Source organism: Octopus sinensis, linkage group LG1 (assembly GCF_006345805.1).
Source record: "Octopus sinensis linkage group LG1, ASM634580v1, whole genome shotgun sequence".
Taxonomy (NCBI): Eukaryota; Metazoa; Mollusca; class Cephalopoda; order Octopoda; family Octopodidae; genus Octopus; species Octopus sinensis.
This window is the reverse complement of record NC_042997.1, coordinates 101,565,510-101,585,584: the sequence shown is the minus strand read 5'-3', so window position 1 is coordinate 101,585,584 and position 20,075 is coordinate 101,565,510. Positions and strand designations below refer to the sequence as shown.

General features: G+C 33.7%; 1 protein-coding gene across 5 annotated transcripts in view; it reads right to left on the bottom strand.

Moving 5' to 3' along the window:
- LOC115211768 (ecdysone receptor) overlaps window positions 1-20,075 on the bottom strand; it is a 147,030-nt gene that overhangs the window by 51,716 nt on the left and 75,239 nt on the right. For 3 of the 5 annotated variants that reach the window (XM_029780454.2, XM_029780462.2, XM_029780471.2), the window contains exon 2: window positions 17,573-17,741. The exons of 1 other annotated variant lie outside the window; for it this stretch is intronic. The gene's annotated coding sequence lies outside the window, so the exon portion shown is untranslated. Of the gene's footprint in view, window positions 1-17,572; window positions 17,742-19,848; window positions 20,001-20,075 lie in introns of those variants that run through there. One more of the 5 variants, XM_029780446.2, reaches the window with a different exon arrangement.

Below are 20,075 nucleotides of genomic sequence, written 5' to 3'. Positions count from 1 at the left end.
ACTATCCTCTCACACCGTCTCAGATGAAGGGATATTATTAATAAATACCCTAGAAACAGCTGTAAGACCATCTATCTATAAATCCTCTAATATCTACACAGCCTTGGTTTTTTTATCTTATTACGCAAAAAAGTTCTTTTATATATATATATGATCATTATTGCTTCTGGTGTTTTCTAAAGTGCATGTGCAGAAGTTTACTGTAATTTCCTCTCATTCGTTCTCACACTCCATTTGCCATTTGCAGACCACATTTATGATCAATCACTGCAAACTTATTTAAGAACAGGAAGTAGTATGTGGTGTACACTTGCATATCACTGTCTGAAGAACATGTGTTTGTGTGTGTGTACAAGTGCATATACACATATGTGTATGTTTACACAAACAGATGTATACACATACAAGACATTCAATATATATGTATATATGATCCAATTTCTTTAACTTATTAAAATGTAACTATATATGTATAAGACTGCACTGACACATAATTTTGAATATAAGTATATTTTGGGTTATTGATATATATATATATATATCTTTGCACCTTGAGTGGCATATTACTGATGATTTCTGACAGTAATCTATATGTAGATTGATCAATATTCAACCATTGTAGGTAGAATTTTACTAAATGTGTTCATTCTGACTTAATATATTTACGTGTGAAATAGCTTTTGAATTACTAATTAGAGTATTTGAAGTGTCTAACATAGTTTTTTTGTGCTCTTCACACAAGTAATATAAAATTTACTTTTCACTGTTAATCAGCTTTGGCTTCATGTGAAACAGATTGATATCTGTAAGGGTTCATGAATAAATTTCTAAATGCGATTACACTCTGTTTGATACAGCTGATATTTCTCTTATTAAGCATGAAGATTACTTGTCAATTTCCTCTCTGTATGTGTATGTGTGTGTGTGTGTGTGTACATAGATGCATCCATACAAACATATGTATATATGCATACAAGTCTAACCCATGCCAGCATGAAAAACACATGTTAAAGGATGATGATGATGATGATATATATGTACGTAAATATATATATACATATGCACACATACATACACACACACACACCACTCATTCACACACACATATATATACAGAATGGTGACAAAAAGGTCTTTTTTTTTGTTTTGAGTGAAGAGTAGATTGTATATCCTTTGTGTATGAAATGCAATGTCACATGGTAGTGAGAGATGGGATCCAAATACAGAACAGAAAAGAAAGTTGAAGAGAGATGAAGTAAATATGCTTCACGCAATGTGTAATGTTTGGTGTGTAAGAGCAATGTGATATAGAGGAACAGGAAAAAAAAAAAAAAAACTAGTTAAAAAGAAAGGTAACTGCATTATTAGAGACATTCAATGTGTATGGAGGATAACATATGGGTAAAAGTGTGCCAAGAGATCCAAGTGGAAGGTAATTATGGCAGAGGGAAACCAATAGTGTCATTGTCAGAAATAATGAAAGCTGCACGAAAGGGATTTAAAAAGCATGCAACTAATTGTGAAATGAAGTGTTGGGGAGGACTTATCCAACCATAGGAATGCAGACATAATGATGATACACATGAATTTACACATACATACAAATAAAAATCACATACACACACACACTTACGTGTGTGTATGTGTGTGTAAAATATGTGTAGCTCTGCTATTCTGCTGCTCAGATAAAAACTGAAACTTGGAATTTACTTGCATAATAATGCCTGCTTGTAACACTTCAAGGCTTTCATATTACTGTAGCCAAGTTTCATGTGATAAAGCAGAAATAAATATTTGAGTTAAATATGAAGACCCCACAAATGAAGGATATGCACAGACTAATAGATACATCTGAATATAATAATGTGTATATTTAATGCACACACTTGTAGATATAAAGACACACACATCTGTCTATGTCTGACTGCCTGGTTTTCTATCTAGTCATATATATATATCTATATATCTACATACACACACATTCATGTGTACAGTTAATCAACATTCTAAATGTATGTTTAATATTAAACATATGTTAATTCAAATTTGTTTAAGAGATTCATTCACATACATCTAACGTCATAGTACTGTAGTTACAGAAATATATAGATGTATTATATATGCATTCATAGGCATATGATTTACAGATAAATTATATATATATTTATGGAAGAGGAGAAGAGAGAGAGAGAGAGAGAGAGATTAAAAGAAATCATAGATAAGTAAAAAAAAAAATTACCATACCTATACATATTTTAGATGTTTCTAATTGGATTAATTTTACTTATGTTGGTCTATTCTTAGAAAAGCCATACATATCATGCCATCATTTCAAATGACAGGCTTCATAGATTTGAATGAAATCATAAGTTTTAATACTATTACATACATATATATACGATATGCATATATGTATACATATATAATATTGTAATTCTAGATTTTATCTTTAAGTTATAAATCACAAAATATAAAAAATAATTTTTCATATAGATAGTTTTAACACTACTAATTGATTTATATGTGTATAAGTTTTATAACTACTATATTTGCCAGCCTATAAGATGCACCCCTATTTTACAAGTAGATTTTGTGGAAAAAAAAAACAAACAAACAAAATGTAACAAGTTTCGTGAAATACAGAGGAAATTGTATCTATACTGATTGCTGGTATGCTTTTGCTGTCATCTACTCATTGCAATTAGCTGACAGGCAGATGGAAGTTTAATATACCTTTCAAGTTTCTGGGAGAATTTTCATTTAGATAATTAAAAAATGTTTCTTAAAGGTAATGTATTCATTAAATAATGTAATATATATATATATATATATATAATATATATATATATATATATATTGATAAAAATGGTAAGACAACAAAAGAATGAAAGATACCTCGATATTATGTAAATAGAGGAATTTATCTGTAAATATATATATATATATATATATATATATATATAAAAGTGTCTTTTACTATAGCCTCAGGCTGACCAAAGCCTTGTGAGTGGATTTGGTAGACGGAAACTGAAAGAAGCCCATCATATATATGTATGTGTGTGTATACATTTGTCCGTCTGTGTTTGTCATCCCCAACATCGCTTGACAACCGATGCTGGTGTGTTTACGTCCCCATAACTTAGTAGTTCAGTGAAAGAGACTGATAGAATAAGTACTAGGCTTACAAAGAATAAGTCTTGGGAATGATTTGCTCGACTAAAAGGCAGTGCTGCAGCATGACCACAGTCAAATGACTGAAACAAGTAAAGAGAGGTATAGGGTAAATATGCTGGGGAAGGAAGTAGAATGAGATGATGTCACCTCCACAACCTAAGTACGGATGTAGTGTTAACATCTTTGCATAAGTTTGTGCTGACAGACTGTGATAATTTGGCTTGTTTTCAATATTTTATTATTAGTAACAATTATTGTACCTAGTGGACTTATGCTTATCTAGTTCCCTAGACTACAATACTGGCCTCCTATCATAATAGAGATATAGTTGCATTAGATACAAGGCAACGTTTTGATACATTCAATAACAGTGAAAAGCCTTTTTATATGCTGGCAACATAGAATGTCTGTTTGCATGTGTGTGAGTGAGTGTATGTGTGTTGCATGTAGGTGGGTGTGCCTGTGTACATTAAGGCAAAATATTTTTGAATGTAAAATTTTAGTACTGCATAAATTATTTGAATGTGCATATTTTGGGAACATGTTAGTCAAATGGGAATGAAATTGTCTAGAAATAGAATATGTTAACATAAAAGTGCACGTATGTAAGTAATATCCAACAACAAAAGCAACAAAGAAAACATGTTAATAGAGTGTTAACAAATATAATTAAGTATATTGGGTATGAAGTTGTTTGTGCATTAGAAATATTAATAATCCATTATTGAGTATTTTAAGTGACTGAGATATCATTTGTGCTTGTCAAAAAAAGAAATTGTAGCTACCTTGCAGAAAGAATTTGTTAGTTTGTTTGATTACAGAGGTTACACAAAAGGAAAAGTTTGTCTCTAAATCTATTACAACAGTGTTAGATTCTAAAAGAATTACCAGCCAGGAAGTAAGTTCTTCTAAAATGTTTAACTTCGACTATGTTCCTATTTCAAGTTCGAAACATTTTCCATAATGCATTCCAAACATTTATTTTGGTGGATATTAGTTATTATAGTTCTAAGAAGGAACTTTTGGAAAATCAAGTAATTTTGGATGAAATTCTGACTCTCTTAATCATTGTGATTAAATGAATTTTTTATGGACATATTTTGATATAGCTTTGTCTGTAATATATGCTTGTATAATTTTTCCTGAAAGATATGTTGGTATTCTTTTACAAGGAAAAGTTCATCACAGGAATTGTACTTTTGAAAATTTATAAAGGTACACTCTTTTTGGTTCTTTAGTTGTTTTGATAGATTTTGTTCTTGCTTCAAAAGCAGTAATTGCAATTGTTCTCTTTGCAAATATTCTTTGTATAGACACGAATCAAAAACATTTTGATTCAGTTTCTTTAGCAAAAGCAGCTGGAATTGGCTTCTCCTCAAGTGTTCTTGATAATATTTCCGTAGATTTTGTTCATGAAGACGTTGCTTTTGATAATGCTCATGATAATAAGTTCCTTTTAAATGTTCTCTTAGTTGTCTTTGAAGCAAAAGATCTTGGTAAAATTTTCTCAGAAGATGCTCCTTTTGATATCGTCTCTGCAGGACATGGCGATAATATTCCCTTTGAGATATTTCATAACTTAAATCTCGAACAAATTTCTCGACAGTGCGTATATCAATATCATTTGATACCATTGTTGCAAAACAGTATGTGGTAAGGGTTTTCTGTGAATTTTACTTCGCAAATAAATGATTTTGAGAGAGTCTTTCATGGGAAGGTGAAAATAATATGCATGTATTTGTATGGAAAGATGAAAAATATTCTTAAAAAATAATTTGCAAAACAATGATGGAGTTTCAAAATCATGATTCATTATATTTCTGACACAACTGTTGGTTAGGAATTTGAAATCTATTATATTTCCTGGGGAAGATTTTAATTGATACATAGTTTTTAAATAGTATGAATTGTGCAGTAAACATAGGCATATTTTAGGAAATGATTTTAAGAAATCAGTCACATCAAACAATAATCTTACCATAATTTATAAAACCAGAGAAAAAAAAAAGAACTATGCTATACAGTTCCAAAAGCTAATCAGACTGCATGGTTATATATAAAAACATTTATATATGTATATGTGTGTGTGAAATAGACATGCATATAGTTGCAACATCATGACACAAACACTTATTTACGTACATGCAAAGATACATCTATACTCGAGTGTTAAATGGTCTACATAACTATGTGTAAAAAAATGTACATTCCCTTCTATTGTTTATGTACATGAGTAAGAATATATACATATTTGAATAGTAGAAATACAATGATGTAAGACTTTTTACTCATCATCAACTTCTCCATTGTAAAGGTAACAGAAGAGCAGTGATACATAAGCTGGGCTTTCACCTGACTGATTGGAAGGAAATCAGAAACTATTTGATTGTTTGCCAGGTATGAAAACAATTTAAACGTGATTTTCAGTGCAAGATGGATTAATGACTTGCTGCTAGGCATTATTTGTAGGTATTTATGCAAGTAGGGTGATTATATGTTATATGTGCATACACACATACATAAACATGTAGAGGCACACACACATACATACATAAACATATACATAAACATACAGATACATACACATATACATACACACACACACATACATATACACAAACATGTGCACTAATTTTATGGAAGGATAAATGTGCTTTTAATTTTCAAAATGTGATTTGAATAACAGAGAGATATGGTGACTATACAGGTGAAGCACCTGTGTGATCAAGTTACTGAACAAGTGGGTTATTGTTCTATATTTTTGTTTTAGTCTACTTAGACGCTGAGTTTTAAGCACAAGATTCTGCTATAAAAAAAAATTGCATTAACAATTCCTAATTATTTGGACACTTATAGAATCTTCAAAGCTGTGATAGAATGATGAAATAGCCATAACAAGTTATAGACTAACAGTAAAATTTGATATAATTCATGGAAACAACATAACATAAAAATAATACGAGATGATGTTTCTATCAAAGCTTACTATTGTCTTAATAGTTAATACATCTTAAAGAACTGAAATACTATACACTACTCTTGAGATATTGATCATATAAAAATAGATTGGATGTCAAAACAGATGCAACATGCTTCAATTGATTGGAAAAAAAAAAACTAGTAAAACATAATGGAGCCTCTATGTTGTTACTTGATCTACTAGAAATAGCAGCTAAATTTCCCTCACATGACAATGTACTGTCATGAAAAAGTAAATGATACCCAGGATAATGTATTTCTAAACACCCTTAAAAAGACAGGCTGGGTGGCCTTTGATCATAGGTCTGCTTCATTAAGGCTAACTTGGGACTAAACAATAACAAGGTGTAAATAAAGTAACAGTCACATTGTAATAAATACCATGTCTTACACATCAAAAATCTGTTATGAGATCAACAATACTCAAAAAAATCTTACTTGTAACAGAAAATAATCTCAGCCACAAGAGAAAGATAGGTGCACACACACACTCACTCACACACACACAAAGTGCATTGGCAATGGTGGTTAATCTGTTAAAAAATATCAATTTTTGTTATTGCTCTTTGATTTGCTAAAAATTTTTATTTTTTGTATCTCATTTTGCTTTCCTTCTATTCTGGGTTTCAAGTGCATTTACACCTTCATCATCATCATCGATTAACGTCTGTTTTCCATACTGGCATGGGCTGGACAGTTTGACTGAGGTCTGAAGAACCAGCAGCTGCACCAGGCTCGTATACACTAATCATTAGCTTCCACATGCAAAACTGACTTGGTATTCTTAACAACAACAAAAAGTGTCTACAAGATTTGCAAATTGTTCTTATCTGTGATTATTCAAATATATATAATGTCTTGTGCACTGTATGGCCTGCAAGTTCTTTTGATTTCCACATTACAACTTGGCTTTCTGGTCCCTTGAAAAGTGGATCTCAACAAACTTAAAGGTTCTTCCTCTTACTCCTGCTCCCAAACCAAGCATTTAGGGGTTCTTAATGCGTGTTAAACTATTGGCTTTGCTTCAAACACTGCACACTTGCAGTGAAGCATCTTAAACTCTCCTCATTTAATCCACCAGTCTCATCATTATGCAAACACAGTCACCATTTTCAAAAACATCTCTGATTGCTCTGATTTCCTCCCCCAGTTATCTTCTTTTATCCTTAAACAGTATTTCACCATTCACTTCTATCTTGTCCAAATCCTTCAATTTTTCTCTTGTCAGAGGGATCTTTAGAAATATACCACAGAGACTGTTTGTTTGTGTGTGTGAGATAGGGGTGCATATAGTTTCTTGTTTGTGTGGTGGTGTGCAGGTATGTGTTGTAGTGTGGGATAGTGTGAAATGATGGTGTGTAGGCTTGGGATAATTGTATGTGAGAAGGTTGGGGGGGACGGGAATGTGACAGATGCAGTCAGTTTTGACATGGTTTCTATAGATGAATGCCCTTCCTAACACCAACCACTTCATGAATTGCAAAGATGATAGAGATAGTTGAAATCAGCAACCTATTTCTCACTTTAAATCTGTTTTCATTGACTGATTAGCATGGTTTCTGTAGAGATCATAACTACAGGAGACATACTTTTCTTCCTTACATACTAATGGCCTTTCACTCTTGAGAAAAATTTTGGTGAAAGGAAGATTGTCATTCTTGACATCAGAAAAACCTTCAGCATTATTAAGAATGGTGCTCTCCTAGTTAAGTTCCCGGCTTGTGGCCCCCATCTGCCTTTCATCTCTGGGATCAGAAGTTTCTTTTCAAACTACTCCAGTACAATGTTTGATGCTGTTCCATAAACTATAGAAAAGCCCAAGTTTTGCTTATGTTATTGAGATTTTTTCCTCTACATTAAATGATCAACTTTTGTTATATAAACACACACACTCCAGCATATCTTTCTACATACAGTTGCATATACAATATAGAAACCCCAAGCACTGATTCCATGAACAGAAACATTTTGAAAACATCCTACAATGGGGTCAACATAATCTAGGCTCATTCAATAGCATCAAGCACATTTGTCAGGAAACTCTTATATTTTCCACCCTCCTTACACATGAACAACTTACAATTAAATTCCTCAAAGCTGATGGCTTCATAATCTCTGATGATCTTTAACAGTAACCTTACATGTATTGCATTGTCAAAACTGTATCTTAAAGACTAAGTTTCCTTTTCACATTTAGAAAACACTTCAGTCTTATCAACAGTTGACCCTCTACAAAGCTCAAGGTTTACATTAAAGTACTGTTTGCATAACTAGTAATGATACTGCCAATACATATAAATCAGCCCAAAGAAAGTCAGGTTCACCAATGTGTACTTCTCTCGTTATCGCTGTATTTCAACCTCTAGATATCACAATAAAAACTTTTCCCAATCATTCCCCCTCAGAACTGGAAATCTCTCCCACCAGTTTTTCCGGTCCACATCTCTCTACAGACATTCAAAATGAAAATTAATAGTAGTGATTGCACCAAACTATGAGGTCATGACTGCAAAGGTCATGAGTACTGTTCCTTTTCCTCTAACAGAAAAGAAGAGAGAGAGAGGGGGGGAGATAGAGAGAGGAAAAAAATACACTCAATTAGTTTATTCAACCATAGTTTCTCTTACATTTCAATGTCCTACATAATTCTCCGACACACTTAACTTTCTTTCTTGACCTTTTAATTGTCTTGCCATTTTTTTCTTTTTTCTTTTCATTTTATTTTGTTTCAGTCTATCAGAGACCTCAAGCTATAAGTCTGATATCATTTCCCCCTATTACACACAATAATTCCTTACCTTAACATATTTCTGCTTGTGTTGATAGTTAGTATTGATTATTTTAACCCATTAGAAGATGATTAAAGTTATTAATATATTTCCTACATCTATTCTTAGTCAGTCCCTATAAATCCCAATTGAAGTAAATAATTTCCGTTTACTCTAGATTGCATAAGCATTTAAAAGGTCATTCCTATCAGTTGTGACTATTTTCTGTGTCAGCAGGTACAGTGTTAATCCAAATAAAGATAATTACTTTGATTAGAAGGAACAAGAAATTTCTGAATTTCATACAACTAGTGCTAAAGATTTTTCTGTTATTTGACTCTTTGTTATAGGATACAGCTTCATTGATTTTTTGGTATTCTGTAGCAATCAAAAAATCCCTAACTAGGAAATAATTCTACATAGCAGACTTAGTTTGCTTTTAGCTTCATTCTACTATGGCTATTCTCAATTAAGTTTTGACCATTTTGTGCACTTTAGAGTGAACTCATATTATTTGAACTTAGTTTTCCTTCAGTTATACTTATCAAATTACTCATCAATTTCCTTTTGCATTTAAATATAGAGTATCTACACAATATGTGTAATTCTTTTATGTAACAGGTTTCTATACATGTTAAATGTTGGTTTTCAAATTAGGATAATTTTATAAATTTCTGACTAGGCCTTAAGTAAACAATACACCGTGAAAACTTATACATATATATATATATATATACTTAAAATTAAATAACAAGGGTAGAAATTGATATTAATCAATTAAAACCAGTGGCTTAGAATATTTAAAAAATCTGAAGATTAAAAATTATATTACATACAAAATTAAGAGGAATGACTACCAAAATGGATTCCTAATATGCTAAAGATAGACATCAAATTTCCTTACCATGAAGAGTGTGTTCTCAAGAAAATTTCAGCAAATGGCAGTGCTATTGAGAAGCGCTACTCGTTTGGGATAAGCTCTACAGGCATGGCTTCAGGAACATGAGGCTGACCTGCCCGAGATGGAGTCAGAGCAATTAAACTGTTCTGCACACACTTGTACAGTGTCCAACCATTTCTGACCTGTGAGCCTATGTCGAACGACTGCTATTGCATGTGGGACAATTCAGTTTATCATCCGAGTCTATCGTGAATATTGTTGCACCTCCTTCCTTGAAACAGGAAGGAAGAGCCATTTTCAACATAATTGTGGCTATAGCGAAAGAATGTGTATGGTAGATGCGTCTGAAAGGTCTACAGACAAACACTTTCCTCTCTGGTGAATCTCTCATCAACTTCTTCGAGTATCACTTGAAGAGGAAGGTGAGAGTAGAGAGGGAAGTTTTGTCTAGTGAATGTTTCAAAAAAAGATGGGTGAATGTAGCAAGGATGGCATGTGTAAATGACAAAACCACCTTGAGCTTAATCTTATGAACCAAAACTGTGCCCATGCTTCTCAGCTATTCATGTGTCTCCCAGTCATGCCTGTGCCTCCCAAGCCATAACTGTGCCACCCAGCTAAGCTGCACCTCACTACTGCCTCCCAGCTATGCCTTTGTTTCCCCCAGTTACACCTGTGCCTGTGCCTCCCAGCCATGCCTGTGTCATGGAGTCACGCCCATGCCTATTCCATATTTTACTTCCTCTCAAGAACATTCTCTTTGAACAAGTTTTCCATACTATACTAAATTAACATGAATTTGAGAAGTATTAATTAGAATGATTTGAATTCCATTTGTATGATTTGAATTCCAGTTTTTATTTCATTTTGAAGAGTCAATGAATGAGGCCAACTTCAGATTCTTCTTTCAAACAATATCAAAAAAATTATTTATCAACACTCTTACCATCTGTTTTGTTTTACATTCTTTTACTAATCAGAATGCTTATTTTAGAAACAATTTCTATGAATTAGAGATTTTTTTTGATCACCCATTAAAAAAAAAAATTTAAAAGAAAGTAAGTTTTTATGAAACCCTTAAAAGTATTTCTAATTAGCAATTGAATATTTTGGCTATAAAAATTAACACTTCCAGTTTAAAAATGACATGTTTATTTTGAGTAGCACATCTTATCAATTTGTTAAATACTCCTTGTTGGTTCAAGAGAAACATACCACTTCTGTTTATTTCATGAATTTATTTCAATTACATTAAAATCTATCCTTAAGCATATCATTTAACACCATATGTATGTAGGGTTTCCTATGTATGTAGGGTTTCCAATATATCATTCTAAAAATATTTGCATCAATTTTGTACTGATTTAGATTCTGAATGAATTGTGTGTGTGTGTGAGTGTGTGTGTGTGTATCTTTTCTCCCTTTCACTTGTTTTGGCTATTTGAGCACCACCTTAAAGGGCTTTAGTTGAAGAAATTGACCCCAGGATTTATTCTTTCTAAGCCTAGTACTTATTCTATCAGTCACTTTTGCTGAACTGCTACCAAGATCGGTTGTCAAGTGATGTTTGGAGGACAAACAGACAGAGTGCAGGCATAACTGTGTGGTAAAGAAGCTTGCTTCCCAACCACATGGTTCTGGGTTCAGTCCTCAGGCTGACCAAAGCCTTGTGAGTGGATTTGGTAGTCAGAAACTGAAAGAAGCTTGTTGTATATGTGTGTGTGTGTATGTGTATGCTTGTTTATCTCTACAACATCACTATTCATAGCGTATTGTTTTCTCAGCTCTTTAATAACACTGTCAAATGTGATGCTTATTTTTCACATTGTTTAGAATTAACCATACATTATCTTGTTGTTTTGAGATTCTGATGATGTGATTTATCTTTAGCCTATTTTTAGAATGACATTGTGGGGTAGATTTGATAGGCTGGATCTGGCTGGTTTGAGCATAGAACAACTAGAATATTTGGGTAATATGTGGGCAATAAAGAAATAAGAACTATTGCTAAGCATTTTACCCAGTGTGATAATAATTCTGCCAGCTTGCCACTTTATATTTCCTATATATGAATAACCAAACTATTAAAGGATTAGTATGATGTTTGGAGAATCATTTTCAAACTTTATACTCAACATAAAAGAGAAAAGGAATATTGGTTTGATTAAACTCTTAAGATATTTATTTTACAACTTGTTTCTCAAACTGTAGAAGTTAATTCATGCAGATCAAAATCAAAATTGCTGACATGGGCGATGACAGTACCACCTAATTGAAACTCGTGCCAGTGGAACGTTGAAAGCACACCCGAACATAGGGTGTAACCAGCCCACTTATGAGTATCTCTCATTCATTGGACAATGAACTTTGCTTGTGAAGACCTACTGAAGCAAGTGTAAATAAATCAAAACCGCTAACATGGCCGATGACAGTACCACCTGGTTGGCACTCGTGCCAGTGGAACGTTAAAAGCACATCCAAGCATGATCATTGCCAGAGCCACGGATTGGTTCCCATGCTGGTGACACATGAACAGCACTATTTGAGCATGATCGTTGCCAGTGTTGCCTTACCAGTACATATGCCAGTACAGCCAGCCTGGCTCCCATGCATGTAGCATGTAAAAACACCTTTGAGCATGGTCATTGCCAGAACCGCATGACTGGCTCTCGTGTCAGTAGCACGTAAAAGCAGCCACTACACTCTCGGAGTGGTTGGCATTAGGAAGGGCATCCAGCTGTAGAAACTTTGCCAGATTAGATTGAGCCTGGTGCAGCCTCTGGCTCACCAGTCTTCAGTCAAACCATCCAACCCATGCCAGCATGGAAAGTGGCAGTTAAACGATGATGATGATGACATACATAAACACACATACACTTACTTATACACAGAAATTTATACAAATAAGCAGGAAAAGAAATAAGGTTAATAGAAAGGCCACTGAATGGCTGTAAGAGATGGGAACATCAATGAGAAGAAGAGTTAAAATCAGGAAATGGGAGTATGAATTAGGAAAAGGAAAACTGATTGTTTATGCTTGTTAGTGAAGCCATATCAATAATGAAGGCAGGGCATTTCTTATATTTATGTATATAAAAGGATCAGTGGTGTGTAGTAGTCTCAAAATAAGATATTGTCAATGGAATACACTGACAAGTTGAAATAGCAAACCATAGGTTTGCAAATGTCCTGAGTGTCATTATAGATGCGAATGGTGATGCTTGCAGAAATTGTCCTTTAAACTGTGGACAAGGTGGTATGGGAAAGTTTGGTATGTTACAGGATGAAGGAGAAGAAAGAATATGCTACAGGAAAATGCATTTTAATAGAAATGTCAGCAGGACTATAAATAGGGGAGTTCAGTCTTCAGACATGTGTGATTTGGCTGTTATGGGTCCCACACTTCAACAAGCCTATTGGCCTTATCATTCAGCTGTATACTCACTCTGTCAATCAGATGAGTGTACAAATGGTTAATGAGACTCATCTCTTTTACAAAAAGTACTTTGGCAGTTAGAAGTGATGATGGGGAGCTTATCTTGAAGACTACTTGCTCTGGTCTTCCTAGCTTGCCTCCTTTGCTCTGTTGCATGTTGGTCTTTGAGCAATAAGGAGCACTATTTAACCTGGTCCAATGGTATACTTCAAGTGGCAAGATTTATGGCAAATGGTTTTAGATATGATTTAAGCATCTCATATTGCATCATGTAATCTCTGAGACAACTTCTTTTGTAGCTTGCTATAAAACAGTTTTGGGGGAGCTGATTGTCTGATATCTGTCTTACCCAGGCGTAGCTGGGATTATATCAGTAGTTTTTGAGTGGGTAGCATCCAATAAGTAAAGAGAGAACTCAAACTTTTGCTAACAGAAACCATTTCAATACACAAGTTTAAAAGAAACATTAGAAACCATCAGTTTATACTTGAAATGCCTGGTTTAGCAAAAAGCATTACACATGCCTACCACTGTAGCAATGGATTTTAGAAATGTCTTTTTGTTTGTTCTCAGTATTTCCAATATACTATGAAACATTATTGTTGCTTTTTCTCAAGTTCAATGAATAGTGTCAATCTGAGAAACACTATATATCATTAGTTCTATCTAAACTGCACATTAGTGATTACACGTATGAACATTAATATAGTCAGTTTAGTTCAGCTTTTACCTCTCTACAAATGAATTTCAATGACTCCTCTTAATGTTGCAAGATATACATATCTAAAAATCATTAAACAGAATATTAAAATATTCATCTTAATATTCTGTATGCACATTGCATATCAGAAACAGTAATATATTATTTCATTTGAAAACTGATGAACAACTGACTATGTACAGTACCATACAAAATACAATGACTGCATGTGGAAATATTTTAAAATATTTGGGTTGCTATTTCTAACAGGTAAAGCTTGGCTGATTCATACCATCTTGGTTGGCATTTATCAGATGCTGTCAGAGAGCAAGTGGGGAGATAAATGACATTCACTTCGTTAATTTTACATCAAGATAATAACTTTGGGATGAATTGGCCAACAGCTGGAATTCAACTTGGACTGGAACAATAGAATGATTGCATTACAGAATTAATTCTCATCCATCCTTAACCCCTGATCAAACACCACTGTGGCATATACTCTCTCTCTCTCTCCTTTACTTGTTTCAGTCAGTTGACTGTGGCCATGCTGGAGCACTGCCTTTAGTCGAGCAACTTATTCTTTGTAAGCCCAGTACTTATTCTATTGGTCTCTTTTGCTGAACCGCTAAGTGACGGGGACATAAACACACCAGCATCGGTTGTCAAGCAATGCTAGGGGGACAAACACAGACACACAAACATACATGCACACACACACACACACACATATATATATATATATATATATATATATATATAATATATATATATATATACATACATATATACGACGGGCTTCTTTCAGTTTCTGTCAACCAAATCCACTCACAAGGCTTTGATCGGCCCGAGGCTATAGTAGGGGACACTTGCCCAAGGTGCCACGCAGTGGGACTGAACCCGGAACCATGTGGTTGGTAAGCAAGCTACTTACCACACAGCCACTCCTGCACCTATATAGTTATTATAGACATATTATAGTCATGTTATTTAGCTCTCTTTAGTTTTGGGCCACAGGCTCAATTAGCCCTCTGCAGGAGCTAGCTGAAAAGTCCACACAGAGTGCAGCTTTTAAGCTAGTCTTGAATAAAGAAACATTTAACACTTCAGTGTGATAGCCGAGTCAATAGGTTAACAAACAAACTAACTGGGCGATTGGTAGTTCATATCCTGTTACTAGTACTGTATTGCATCAGCCACCAAGTTCAGTCTACCTAATAGTAATTAGGTTGTGCAGAGAGGAAACAATCCACTGCTGTGACTAGTGAAAAATGAATGTTCTATTTGCTCACATAGTTCAGTTCAATGCTACTACTAAAAAATGTCACACCTGCTAGATTAGTATCTTAGCCTGGTGGATATTTATCTCTCATCTGCTTAATATTATTAGGAATTAGAGATAAATATTGATCATAGATCATAGATTGTTTTCCAATATCTTTAAAAGTTGTATTACTTAAGCAAAGCACTGAATTGATAAAGCCAACACTATCTGATATTCTTTATTTTTGGATAAAAATCTTAGTGGGCTTAACTTTTATATTTCATCTGATTGACTTTGATAAAATATGTACCATTAATATATTGGAATTACTTCAATGGATTATCTCCCATTCCCATTTCTGCAATCAAGGTCTACAAATGTTGGCTTTGTGTCTCCTCAACAACACAAAAATATTCTACAGCTGTTGAAGAATTATTCTAAAACAACTAGCCCTACACTACATAAAAACATTACACACACACACACACGTCATTCACATATATGTATCATTGTTTGTTGGGTGCCTGAATTCACAAAACTTAAAACTCTGTTTTGATTCTCTCCTGGAAGCTACTACACTGCCATGGAGAGTGATCAGCTGAAATACTTGGGTAGTTCCTTAAAGACTTTTTAAGTCTATCACTGGTTTGCCTATGGTAATAAGAGGTGGGATTTGAACTCAGAATGCACTGAGTGTAAATGGATACCATGAGGCATAACCCTCAATACTCTAACATTCCATCCACCAAAACACCATTTTGGCTGGTGCTATATGTGTTTACCTTGGAAAGGTGAAAAACAGAGGAGATTTGGACACAAAGCCAGAACAAACACAAGATATTCTTTCTGATGCCCTAATGACTTTCATTTTATATATATAATTTTCATTTTAATTTCCATTCATTCATATATATATAATTTTCATTCAAGTTAGGCATTAAGAGGCATGAGATGTGGCGTGCAAGAGAGATGACTGTGCTGGTATGGTCATGTGATGCATATGGATGAGAACAGCTGTGTAAGGAAGTGCCGATCTCTAACTGTGGAGGAAACCTGTGGTAGAGGTAGACCCAGGAAGACATGGGATGAAGGGGTAAAGCATGATCTTCAAACTTTGAACCTTGCAGAGGCAATGACTAGTGACCAAAATCTTTGGCGATATGCTGTGCTTGAGAAGACCCATCAAGCCAAGTGAAATTGTAGTCATGGCTGATGTTGGTGTCACATAACTGGCACCCATGCTGGTGGCACGTAAAGAGCACCGTTCGAGCATTGGGCCTCACGAAAGCAAATTGGCTGATTTCCTTTTGAGTGTTGAACCTCATGGAGGTAAAGTGGTTGAGTTCCTTCCAAGTGTTGGGCCTCACAGAGGCAATGACCAAGACCTTTGGCATTATGTCATGCTTGAGAAGAAGACCCATCAAGCCGAGCAAAATCACAGCCATGGCAGATACCGGTGTCATGCAAATGGCACCCATGCTGGTGGCATGTAAAAGGACCCATTATACTCTCAGAGTGGTTTGTGTTAGGAAGGGCATCCAGCCATAGAAAACCAAGTCAAATGAGACTGGAGTCTGGTGCAGCCTTTCAGCTCACCAGCCTTGGTCAAACTGTCCAACCCATGCTAGCATGGACATTGAATGTTAAATGATGATGATTTACATCCATTTTTACCATTCTAGCATGGGTTAGACAAATACATTTTAGTTGGCATTGTTTTTACGGCTGGATGTCCTTTCTGTCACTAACACTCTTTTTCAAGCAAGGGAAGTTTTGTTCTGATTATCTTTGAAAGCAAGGAACTACCAGATAATTTGTTGACAGGAAAATGTCAACAAACTTCCACAACAAAGTGGCTTATACTAGGTGATGAAAGGTTGGAGTATAAAAGACGGTACTGGAACAGGTTTCTTGTTGCAGAAGAGTGTATTGGAGCAACCAAGGTGGAGCTGGAAAGAGAGATAAGAAAGTGGTGATGAGATGCCAGGCCCTCAAGTTCAAAACAGTGAACAGAAGTAACTGGGGACAGAAGAACAGGAAGTGTCAGTGAGTAGGTGTTGTAAGAGAGTATGAGGGAAGTAAGGCACGGTTAGATATGTATTAAGGATGAGGAGATGCAATTATAATGAATGAAGAAGAAGGGTTATATTAATCCAAAAATGAGCAAAATCTTAAAGTTTCAGAATCTTAAATCATAACATATTTTTTGATGATTCCAAAAGCTTTATTGAATATGTTAAATATATTGGCAAGGTAAAACTTTATGCCTTAATCTAAACAATTATGGAACCATTAGGAACCGACAAGACATCTAAGTTAACTGAGTCATGAAAAAAAAAATTGTGCTTACAGATCTGAGTTGAAATCCTTCCAAGGTCGTTCTAATATGTAGAAGCCCAGAAGACATCAATGGAAGATCTTTAAAGGTTTTACTTTATATGTAATATTCTTATAAAGACCGCATTCAGGTTCAGGGTCACTTGTAGAGAAAATGTGTGCTGTATTTAACTTTCTTCATTCTATGTAAGAAAGAATTAAAATCAATAAGTGAAAAGCTATAGAAACAAATAAAATATATAGGATAGATTAAAAATATATATATATATATATAAAGACTCCAGAAAACTAATGTAACAAGCAAAATATAAGTGTTTGAAAATATAGATTTTTGAAAGCATTACTATCTTCAAATTTGAAGCACTGCTTTTCAGTAAAGGCATACTTTGTGTGTGTGTGTGTGTTTTATTATGTGTATGTGAGGGAAAAGAGATAGATAGATAGATAGAGAGAGAGAGAGAGAGAGAGAGAGAGAGAGAGAGTGGGGGTGGAGATATGGTCAACATAACTTATTTTCCACTGTGATTTTAGTTATTGTTTTCAGTAGTTTTTGGTTCAAAGTTTATTTAAAGCAAAGTATATTTAAGTAGTAAGTGTATCTATCTGAATATATTAAAAAACTAATAAAAAAAAAGAAAGAAAAGAAAACTTAAATTGCACATTACAGCAATAATATTTAAAAAGAAGATAAACAAAGAATGTTCTTGATAGTAAAGTACTTACAGGAAGTTTATGTCATTTCATAAACATTCATATCTTTTAAAAAATACAGTAGCTGAGGCTAAACATTCAAATGAATAACCTCATTGACAGACAGGCCTTAAGCACAGGTTGTGAGTTGTGGGAAAACCAAATTATTCATACAGTTCTTTGTAATGAATATTTTAAAGAATTAACAAATCACAATAAGTATTAAAGTATCAAAGCTATAGAGTGGACAGTAAAGTATTTACTGATAAATAACTAGGATACTGATTGTTAATTCTTCTTTTGTCTTTATCCACCAACTAGACCAGTGGTTCTCAACCAGGGTCCATGGGGGTCTATGTAAAATTTTGTTATTAAAATTTATTTGCAATAAATTTGTTATGCTTCTATATTTCACAAAATATTTTAAACAATTTTTAATGATATTTGATGATAAAAATATAATATGAGTTTTAAAGCATCGAATGGTTACAAGAGCTTATCGGAGTAAAATAGGAATCAAAGAGGTCTGTAGGTAAGAAAAATGGTTGAGAAACACTGAGCTAGATGTATTTTGCCATTCAACACTTTACTTTAAAATAAAGGGGGTGGGGAGACATAGAAAACAGAAAAGGGAAGATCTTGAGTAAGGTTTTACACTTAAACATTATAGAACACTTCATTTTCGGGTATATTATTTTTACACTTTGCCAGGTAAATTTTTACTCCAGAAGATAAATTAACCCCTTGTTAGATCAAAGATATTGCTTATAGTATAATGTAAATGGTCTTACACAAAACAGCTATATTCCTTAAATTTAATCTTCAGGCAGAAGATTGGAGTTTGAATTAAAATCTGAAGAGCAAATTTTCTTTTAAAATAAATATAAACAGTGATTAAAATTTTCAAAATGTAAACATTAGGGATATCAAAATAATATATTTTTAATTTAACAAGGATCAAGATTTTATTTTGTTTTAAAATTAAACAAAACCCCAAATAATATTACGATTGTTCCACCAGTAAGCTACGACCATGTGGGGAGAACCAACTTTAGCATGAAACAAACAATTAGTAAAGTACCTGAAAGTATTTTCTACATATAATGAAAAATGATAAGTTTGTACAGCTCAAGTCAATGAACATAATGTTAAAGTGTTTATGTATGAGAAAAGAAAGTGGATGGTGTAACACTGTTTATAAGGCATATATTTGAGAAAACGCTGAAATTTGAAATCTATAGTTGGTTTAACTTAAGATTAAATAGTGAATACACATTTAGATTTTTAAACTAAGTCAAGTGTCCGAACAACAAAATTATTCATATGAGAAGTTAAATGAAAAAGAAAAAAGAAAATACAGAGGGACTCAATCGACATCACTTAGACATTAACAAGGGGATATATGTTCAAAGTTCCAGCAGGGACATACATAAGATACCCAGCATCGCTGAAGTCTAACAAGTAAAATGAGTATTCTTTGTATGATCACATTTTTGTATACTAAAACACTATAAGTATCAACAGTGTTTTTCAATTTTTGTAAAGAGAATTTATACAAAGAAAGAGAAAAATAAATGGAAAGAGAAAGAAAGAACTTACAGTTAGTTGTTTAAAGTTAATTATTTTCAAGCTTCTTCAGGTGATATTTTTTAATCCAAAGATAGAAACAATATATTAGTGTGTAAGCTAAAACTGACTGATAGTAACTGAAGGCAGCTTAGATGAATGTAAATATGTTCATTGATATTAATAAACCTCTAAGCAGTTAGAGACTAGTTCCTGTTCAAGTACAATTGATATACATACAAGAGTAAAGGAGTGGAAGA